General features: G+C 43.7%; 1 long non-coding RNA gene across 2 annotated transcripts in view; it reads right to left on the minus strand.

Annotated features, from left to right (window-relative positions):
- The window catches only part of LOC135089265 (uncharacterized), a 121,910-nt gene that overhangs the window by 102,140 nt on the left and 9,770 nt on the right, over positions 1-10,000 (minus strand). For both annotated transcript variants that reach the window (XR_010261440.1, XR_010261439.1), the window contains exon 2: positions 6,062-6,240. This is a non-coding gene — a long non-coding RNA (uncharacterized LOC135089265). The remainder of the gene's footprint in view (positions 1-6,061; positions 6,241-10,000) is intronic.

Genomic DNA, 10,000 nt, shown 5'->3' on the forward strand with positions numbered 1-10,000 from the left:
TCACATTTATGGTTAGGATGAAGATCAACCCCGATCACTCCCTATCTGTGATCGTGGTCAGATCGCCACGATCATCAGTGTTTTTCGTGGCTCTTTGTAGCCAGCACCTGACTCTTCTGATTTTTTTTTCTTTTTCCCTTTATACTTCTTGTTGTATAGGAAGATACTAACTTTATATCAGCCTCTTCCTCCTCTTCAGTGAATTTTTTTTTTTTTTTTTTTTTTTTTTTTGCCATGTTCTCAATCTTCCTGTGTTAGCCGACATGGAGGCCTGCCTCCATACCCGGCACCGGTGCAGTCAGAATTATCAGCCATGTACAGACATGGGCATAGCTATAAGTGTACAGGGTGAAGGGCCAAGGGTCAAATGTGGCCAAATGTGGCTTAAAACTCGGCCAAGGCAGGTATAATTCGGAAGGGGAGGTTCAAATATATTTACCAGTGTGTGTGTGTGTGTGTGTGTGTGTGTGTGTTTCAATCGCTAACCAGTGGTTTGACCCTGGTATGCCGGCGATCTCTCAAGGGTTGTCGGTGGTTGACCGCCGTCTTAACGCCGGTCACCAGTACGGCATTTGTATTGGCGGCAGTCAACCAGTAGCATCTCTGCGCGGAGTAGCTGTGGTCGGGAGGTAGCAGAATATTTTGAGCATGTTAAAAAAATGGGACATGTGGAGGTGACTGACACATGACGGCTTGTGGCGGGACAAAGTCGTACTACGGACGCCGTTCTGCGTACCACGGCAGTACTTGGCGGGATGAGGATGCCATCAGCAAACCGCTGGAAGGGAAAGGAGCGTTATGACAAAGTTGCGTTCCAGCGACTACCGTCTGTGCCACGTTGGCGGGAGGCGAACGGCGGCCCTCACTCGCCTATCACCCAGCACTACAGCAATACAATGTCTCAGTTTAAGAAGAACAGGTCCTTCACCGCCACTCCTGCTAACATATAGCTAGAGGAGAGTGTGGTGGTCACTAATGATGACTGAAGCCTCGGAATTCCCAACACAGAGGAACTCCTCCAGTGATGCCAGTGACACAGAGGTAGAAACTGTGATAACTACAGATGATGAGGCGTCGTCTGCTCAACTTGACAAGTGGGACAAGAGGAAGAAGGTCCGCAAGGTGAGACTTGTCGTTCTTGACGACGTGGTGGAACAGGACCTCGCGGAATGGTACAAGGAGCATCCCATACAACAAAGGGCTTTGTGAATACAAGGACACCGCGAAGAAGATCCCCCTATATGAAAAGAAGGGATGTCAATATGCCATCAGCTCACAGGTAAGAGTACAGGCTCAAACACCTGATGTACTGTATATATTCTGTATGTAACCCTACCGTATTCTATTATATTTAGTTGTATGTCTTCATTGTTGCATGTATGTCTTCACTGAAATAGCTCTATTGTCTCCTACACGTCAGCAGGTACGGAACTTTCTTGACACCATGAGGACAAGGTATGGAAAATTGACATGTCCCAAGAGTGATGCACCTACTCCACGAAACCTGACGGAAAGGGACAGGTGGCTCCTTGACGTGTTCTCCTTCCTCCAGACCTATATCGTTCGGCAGAAAGTTCGCACCTTTAGTTGTGCTCAGGTGTGTAAATACGTACGTATGTCCTAATGTGTCCCTGTAGCCAAGTTTGCTAAAGTATTTTTGCTTAAATTCACATACTTAACATAGCAGTTGTGATATACAGAATATTTTATGATGCAGTGATACAATCACCGACTTTCTATCACTTGGCTATCATCATTCACTGACCAATCATATCAACAAGCCTTTGCTATTCTACATTATCTGGAGAAATTCAACCACTCTACCTGTATTCCTGACAGGCTTATCACTGCACCCAGCATTCTCAATCTTTTATTAACCCCAAGCCCTTCAGCTTATTCTGTCAAACTTTTCTCTTCATTGGAGTCCTCCTCTGATCATACTCTTATTTCTCCATCCTGTTAAATCACTCCAGTACAGCCTGTGAAATGGGGGTGCCTCTAGCACTACAAGTCTGCTCAGTGATAGGACCTGTGGCAGTACTATTCTGATTTTCCCAGAAATGACCACTACATCCACTTTAATGACCAATCTCTTTGCGAAGAATGCATACGAGAAGTGATTTTCTCTAGCATGGAAACACACATCCTTCATATATTCTCTAAATTCCAAAGTTCATACCCCTTCGTTCAATTCCGCTTGCTCTCATGATGTTTAGGATAGAGAGGCGGTTTACATACAGTACATTAGGCTTTCATCTGAAACCTATGCTCTTTATGTTTCTATACAAACCATGCCAAATTTGTTCTTTAATTTGTCAAAAAACTCATTCACCCATAAGAATGTCAAAACCTAGCCAGTTCAGCTCATTGTGACTTCTGGCATCAGGCCAAAACCATCTCCAAGAATTTTCTTCTTCATCTTTCGCTTCTTTACTTCGTTCTAATGGTTCCACTGGCATCTCCTCTAACCCTAAGGATGAACTTTCATCTCAGGCCTCTCATTCACACTGAATAGTTCAAGGCTTATTCCTCCGTCACCCCTCCTGCTGTGATTATATTATGCCTGCTATAGAAATCCTTCACGACGATGTGTTCCCTTCTTACCTGATCAAGAAGAAGAGGGGATAGTTGTCTGGAAGGTTGTGTTGAGTTGATAAATGGAGGAATTGGGTTTTTGAGGCATTGAACAGTACTAAGTTTGCTCTGCCCCAATAATAAATCTTGGAAAGATCAGAAGTCAGGTGTTCTGCTGCTTCCCTGCATGAATTGTTTACTTCCTGAAGGGTTGGACATCTACGAAAAAGTGCAGGGTGGTATCATCAGTGCAGGAGTGTATAGGACAAGAAGTTTGGTGTAGAAGGTTATTGGTGAATAATAAGAAGAGAGTGGGTGACAGGACAGAACCCTGAGGAACACCACTGTTAATAGATTTAGGAGAACAGTGACTGTTTACCGCAGCAGCAATAGAACGGTCAGAAAGGAAACTTGAGATGAAGTTTCAGGGAGAAGGGCAGAAGCCGTAGGAGGGTAGTTTGGAAATCAAAGCTTTGTGCCAGACTTTATCAAAAGCTTTTGATTATGTCTAAGGCAACAACAAAAGTTTCACCAAAATCTCTAAAAGAGGATGACTAAGACTCAGTAAGGAAAGCCGGAAGATCACCAGTAGAGTGCCCTTGATGGAACCCATACTGGCAATTAGACAGAAAGTTGTGAAGTGATAGATGTTTAAGAATCTTCCTGTTGAAGATATATTCAAAAACTTTAGATAGGCAGGAAATTAAAGCAATAGGACGGTAGTTTGAGATTAGAACGGTCACCCTTTTTAGGAACAGGTTGAATGTAGGCAAACTTCCAGCAAGAAGGAAAGGTAGATGTTTATAGACAGAACTGAAAGAGTTTGACTAGGCAAGGTGCAAGCACAGAGGCACAGTTTCGTAGAACAATATGAGGGACCCCATCAGGTCCATAAGCCTTCTGAGGGTATAGGCCAGTGAGGGAATGGAAAGCATCACTGTGAAGGATTTTAAAGGGTAGCATGAAGTAGTCAGAGGGTGGAGGAGAGGGAGGAACAAGCCCTGAATCACCCAAGGTAGAGTTTTTAGCAAAGGTTTGAGCGAAGAGTTCAGTTTTACAAATAGATGAGATGGCAGTGATGCTATTTGGTTGAAATAAAGGAGGAAAAGATGAAGAAGCTAAGTTATTGGAGATGTTTTTGGTTAGGTGCTAGAAGCCACGAGCAGAGTTAGATTTGGAAGATTTTGACACTTTATATTAATGAAGAAGTTTTTGGCTAGTTGGAGAACAGAATTGGCATGGTTCCTGGCAGAACGATAAAGCGCATGGGATTCAGGTAATGAAAGGCTCAAGTACCCTTTTGAGGGTCGCCTCTCTATCATGTATAGGACGAGAATAGGTTGTGTTAAACCAAGGTTATGAAGGTTTAGGTCGAGAAAAGTGAGGAATATACACTTCCATGCTAGACACTATCACCTCTGTTATGCACTGAGCACAAAGAGACGTGTCTATGACATGGAAGCAGTAGTCATTCCAAGGAAAATCAGCTTGATACCTCCTCAGCTCCTTCTAATTAGCAGAGGCAAAATCCCGGAGGCGCCTCCACTTTGGGGTATGCTGAGAAGGAATTGGAGCGATAGGACAAGATACAGATTTGAAATTGTGATTGGAGAAGCCTAACGGACATACGGTGACAGCATAAGCAAAAAGATTAGAAGTCAGGAAAAGGTCAAGGATGTTTGGCGTACCTCCAAGACAGTGAGGAATACGAGTAGGGTGTTGCAACAGTTGCTCTAGGTCGTGTAGGATAGCAAAGTTAAAGGCTAGCTCACCAGGATGGTCAGTGAAGGGAGAGGAAAGCCAAAACTGATGGTGAACATTGAAGTCTCCAAGAATGGAGATCTCTGCAGAAGGGAAGAGAGTCAGAATGTGCTCCACTTTAGAAGTTAAGTAGTCAAAGAATTTCTTTAAGTATGAGGAATTATGTGAGAGAATATACAGCACAAATAAATTTAGTTTGAGAGTGACTGTAGTCGTAGCCAGATGGTGGAAAATTCGGAAGATTCAAGAGCGTGGGCACGAGAGCAAGTTAAGTTGTTCCGCACATAAACGCAACATCCAGCTTTGGATCAAAAGTGAGGATAAAGTAGGAGCTAACAGAAAAAGGGTTACTGTCAGTTGTCTCACGCCTGTGTTTCATTGAGGAAGAGATAAGGTTTAGTAGAGGAGAGATGGTGATGTTCTACAGATTTAAAATTAGATCTTAGACCGCGAATGTTGCAGAAGTTAATGAAGAAAAAGTTGAGGCCGAGTAGCCACTGGGATCCCCTCCCAGGCAACCACCAACAATGATCCCTCTCATTCACCATGAACTTCAATAAATAAAAACGGGGGAAAAATAATATAAATAAAAAAATAAATAAATAAAAATAATGATGATGATAATAATAATAATAATAATAATAATAATAATAATAATAATAATAATAATAATGATAATAATAATAATAATAATAATAATGATAATAAAATGGAAAATACTTGCGTGAAGTGTCACACTGGCCACGCCCACTTTACTGACAAATTGCTAAATAAAAGGAGAAAAAAAAAACTTAGAATGCAGTGATTCCTTTGAAACTGGAGAGAGTGTTGCCAGATGAATGCCAAAGCTGGTGGTGCACTTGATTCAGATCCACCAAATCTTGGGTTTTCGACCAAATTTTCACTACCTCTATTACTTCCTCTATTGTACACAACACAACAATCCCTTCCTTTGCAATGCTGAACTTTTCCCCTACTCTTCAATGAAAACACTTGAACTGTCCTGAAAAAAAATCACACTGCCTTCTTTTGCTAAAACAACTCCCTTGAAGTTGTGTATGTGTTCTGTCACTTGCCCCCATTCTTTTCCTCCTCCCATTTGCTTGTAATTGTGTAGATGAAACTGGCTCACGAAAAATCCTTAGTTACATCATGTTAGATCATGTTTTTTTTTTTTTTTTTTTTTTAATACTCTGCAGCACCGCCGCACCGCTACATCATGCCGAATGCAAGAACAAAATACACACTCACACAGTGCTAGGGATATGTAACTGGCAAAAATGAGCGTTTTTCAGTCTTTTGAATGCCCCGAATTTCGTGATCTCGACTTATTTGCTATGGTTTTCGAGAGAGAGAGAGAGAGAGAGAGAGAGAGAGAGAGAGAGAGAGAGAGAGAGAGAGAGAGAGAGAGAGAGAGAGAGAGTGTGTGCAAAACTCGAGAGGGTGCTCTACACCCAAAATATTTACAAAATAGCGGGTTAGGGACCGTTGTCTGGAACCTCTCGGTCATAAGTTGGGAAACATCTGTATATGTATGTATGTATATAAGTGTGTGTGTGTGTGTGTGTGTGTGTGTGTGTGTGTGTGTGTGTGTGTGTGTGTGTGTGTGTGTGTGTGTGTGTGTGTGTGTGTGTGTGTGTGTGTGTGTGTGTGTGTGTGTGTGCAACATACATGATGTGGTATAAAATGGCAATAAATGAAGCATAATTTTCCTTGCAGGACCAACCTGTGGTAGCAGAGGCAACACAGGGTGAGGGCACCACTGCTCTGGCGCCAGAGGAGAGTGAGGTCACAGTCATGGAGGTGATGGACGTCTCCAGGCCAGGGTTATCAACAGGACCCACTGCGAAGGCAACCGAGAAGCGTACGTTGCAGGAGGGTGTCCTAGGCCAGGCAGCAGTTATCCTGCAACATATATAGCATTATGATCCAACCAAACGATGTACTCCTAGTTTTATGTGTTCACATGTTACAAAAAATTATTATTTACATATTATATATTACTGCAGTGTCTGGGAACTGTACGGGTCGTCCCACGCAGTGATGCTTTCTGACCTAATCTCAGTCTCATTTGCATGGTGACCATCACCGTCATGCCAGACTACCCTTTGTCCCTGGGAGGCTATTTTTGTTTACAATGTACATTATAGCGTAGAGCATATTTAATGCAGGCATCTAATTTTATATCATCTTCAAGAGTATTCATATAGAATTCGTAACCACAATATGTTATACGCTGTTTAATATAGTACTTTATTTTTTGCATGTCACGTCCCAATAGATTCAGCAGCAGGCGTCTGGGGCAAGGGCCATAGCTGACTGCCTCCTCAACACACAGTGCCACAGAATAAGGAGGGGGAGTCGTGGCTGCACTTCTATGGGAAACTGCTGTACGACTGCATGCTGATTGAGCCTCCGCTGTGGTCCTACCTCCGCGTGGAGGTCCAGATGATAACAGAAAAGTATAAGCTGATGACAAAGCGGCGGAAGGCTTCAAACACGGGCGACACAGATCCCTTGATGATACCACGGCCAATCCAGATTTGTCCAGCTTGCTAAGGACTTTCACTGATAATCAGGGTTCAGACAACCACCCTACCGTATACCAAGATTCCCCTATGGAAATACAGCCCATGCAGCCCCAGTTGCAGCAGGAGGCTATAGTGCAGCAGCCACAGCTGCAGTACATCCCGGCAGGACCCGTGATGTATGCCCAGTACCCTTTTCCTGCTAGGATCTCAATGGCGACTGCCTGCACCTCCTACACCCCTGCCTCAACTCAAAGAAAAACAGACGATATTCAAAAAGACATAAAACCTTCAACCAAAAGTGAATGGATGAGTAAATGAATACATATAATTAAAAGATTCCTTTCAGTTAATTATCTTTTCATGTACTCGTAATTTGTATTCCTTTGCTTGGACGAGAAATGTAAATGAATACAAAGGAAGTCCAAATAGTAACAGCCCTTGAGGAGGAGGAGGAGGAGGAGGATAAGAAGTGATAAGATGTTTATGACAAGAAATGGACGTAGACGTGCATAGTTTTCCAAATTCTACCTTTCTCTTACCAACAAACTCGTAACAAGTGACACACACACACACACACACACACACACACACACACACACACACACACACACACACACACACACACACACACACACACACACATTCATAAGGTGTTCCAGAGAGAGAGAGAGAGAGAGAGAGAGAGAGAGAGAGAGAGAGAGAGAGAGAGAGAGAGAGAGAGAGAGAGAGAGAGAGAGAGAGAGAGAGAGAGAGAGAGAGAGAGATTAAACAGAAACTATTTAGTGAATGTTATTTCAGTGTATTTGGCATGAATGTATGTAATATGGAAATTTCTCTCTCTCTCTCTCTCTCTCTCTCTCTCTCTCTCTCTCTCTCTCTCTCTCTGTGTGTGTGTGTGTGTGTGTGTGTGTGTTTTGGAGAGAGAGAGAGAGAGAGAGAGAGAGAGAGAGAGAGAGAGAGAGAGAGAGAGAGAGAGAGAGAGAGAGAGAGAGAGAGAGAGAGAGAGAGAGAGAGAGAGAGAGAACTGAAGGGGCATCCGAGTAATAGCATATAACCACACACACACACACACACACACACACACACACACACACACACACACACACACACACACACACATGCGTGACATCACCCGTATTACCAGCCAGCACACAAACACCAATAACAGAAACATTACAACGCCAACTTGATTTTAATGAATTCCGCGTCACCGGCCGTCACGTGATAGGCCTCCACACACGTTATCGCCACGTATCGGTACTCTATCGACCACCACGCGACGCCACGCCAGGTGCAGCCCGCCATCTTGATGATATCGGCAGCGGCACGGGCTTGATCTGCTCATCATATCGCCGCGTGTACAGGTGCTGATAACCTGGCGACGCGTGCCTCACCGAACGCCTACACGCGGCACTTCATGGGTGATGGGGGCGCGCTGCCTCTCCCTCTCAATGGCGCCTTGATGAGGAGTCGATAACGTTTTTGGACAGTTTTCAATAGAAGTGGTGGTGATGGTGGTAGTAGTGGTGGTGGTGGTGGTGGTGGTGGTGAGCAGTGCAGCGAGATTGTGAGTAGTGGGTGGCAGGAGAGGGAATGGGCAAGGATTCACTACAGTACTTCTACACACTTCCTCGTGAAACATTCCATTTTTTTTTTTTTTTTTTTTTTTTTTTTTTTTTTTTATGTAGGAAGGATACTGGCCAAGGGCAACAAAAATCTAATAAAAAAAAATGCCCACTGAAATGCCAGTCCCTAAAAGGGTCAAAGCAGTGGTCAAAAATTGGTGGATAAGTGTCTTGAAACCTCCCTCTTGAAGGAATTCAAGTCATAGGAAGGTGGAAATACAGAAGCAGGCAAGGAATTCCAGAGTTTACCAGAGAAAGGGATGAATGATTGAGAATACTGGTTAACTCTTGCGTTAGAGAGGTGGACAGAATAGGAGTGAGAGAAAGATGAAAGTCTTGTGCAGCGAGGCCGCGGAAGGAGGGGAGGCATGCAGTTAGCAAGATCAGAAGAGCAGTTAGCATGAAAATAGCGGTAGAAGACAGCTAGAGATGCAACATTGCGGCGGTGAGAGAGAGGCTGAAGACAGTCAGTTAGAGGAGAGGAGTTGATGAGACGAAAAGCTTTTGATTCCACCCTGTCTAGAACAGCAGTATGAGTGGAACCCCCCCAGACATGTGAAGCATACTCCATACATGGACGGATAAGGCCCTTGTACAGAGTTAGCAGCTGGGGGGTAAGAAAAACTGGCGGAGACGTCTCAGAACACCTAACTTCATAGAAGCTGTTTTAGCTAGAGATGAGATGTGAAGTTTCCAGTTCAGATTATAAGTAAAGGATAGACCAAGGATGTTCAGTGTAGAAGAGGGGGATAGTTGAGTGTCATTGAAGAAGAGGGGATAGTTGTCTGGAAGATTGTGTCGAGTTGATAGATGGAGGAATTGAGTTTTTGAGGCATTGAACAATACCAAGTTTGCTCTGCCCCAATCAGAAATTTTAGAAAGATCAGAAGTCAGGCGTTCTGTGGCTTCCCTGCGTGATATGTTTACCTCCTGAAGGGTTGGACGTCTATGAAAAGACGTGGAAAAGTGCAGGGTGGTATCATCAGCATAGGAGTGGATAGGACAAGAAGTTTGGTTTAGAAGATCATTAATGAATAATAAGAAGAGAGTGGGTGACAGGACAGAACCCTGAGGAACACCACTGTTAATAGATTTAGGAGAAGAACAGTGACCGTCTACCACAGCAGCAATAGAACGGTCAGAAAGGAAACTTGAGATGAAGTTACAGAGAGAAGGATAGAAACCGTAGGAGGGTAGTTTGGAAATCAAAGCTTTGTGCCAGACTCTATCAAAGGCTTTTGATATGTCCAAGGCAACAGCAAAAGTTTCACCAAAGTCTCTAAAAGAGGATGACCAAGACTCAGTAAGGAAAGCCAGAAGATCACCAGTAGAGCGGCCTTGACGGAACCCATACTGGCGATCAGATAGAAGGTTGTGAAGTGATAGATGTTTAAGAATCTTCCTGTTGAGGATAGATTCAAAAACTTTAGATAAGCAGGAAATTAAAGCAATAGGACGGTAGTTTGAGGGATTAGAGCGGTCACCCTTTTTAGGAACAGGTTGAATGTA

Source organism: Scylla paramamosain, chromosome 3 (assembly GCF_035594125.1).
Source record: "Scylla paramamosain isolate STU-SP2022 chromosome 3, ASM3559412v1, whole genome shotgun sequence".
Lineage (NCBI taxonomy): Eukaryota > Metazoa > Arthropoda > Malacostraca > Decapoda > Portunidae > Scylla > Scylla paramamosain.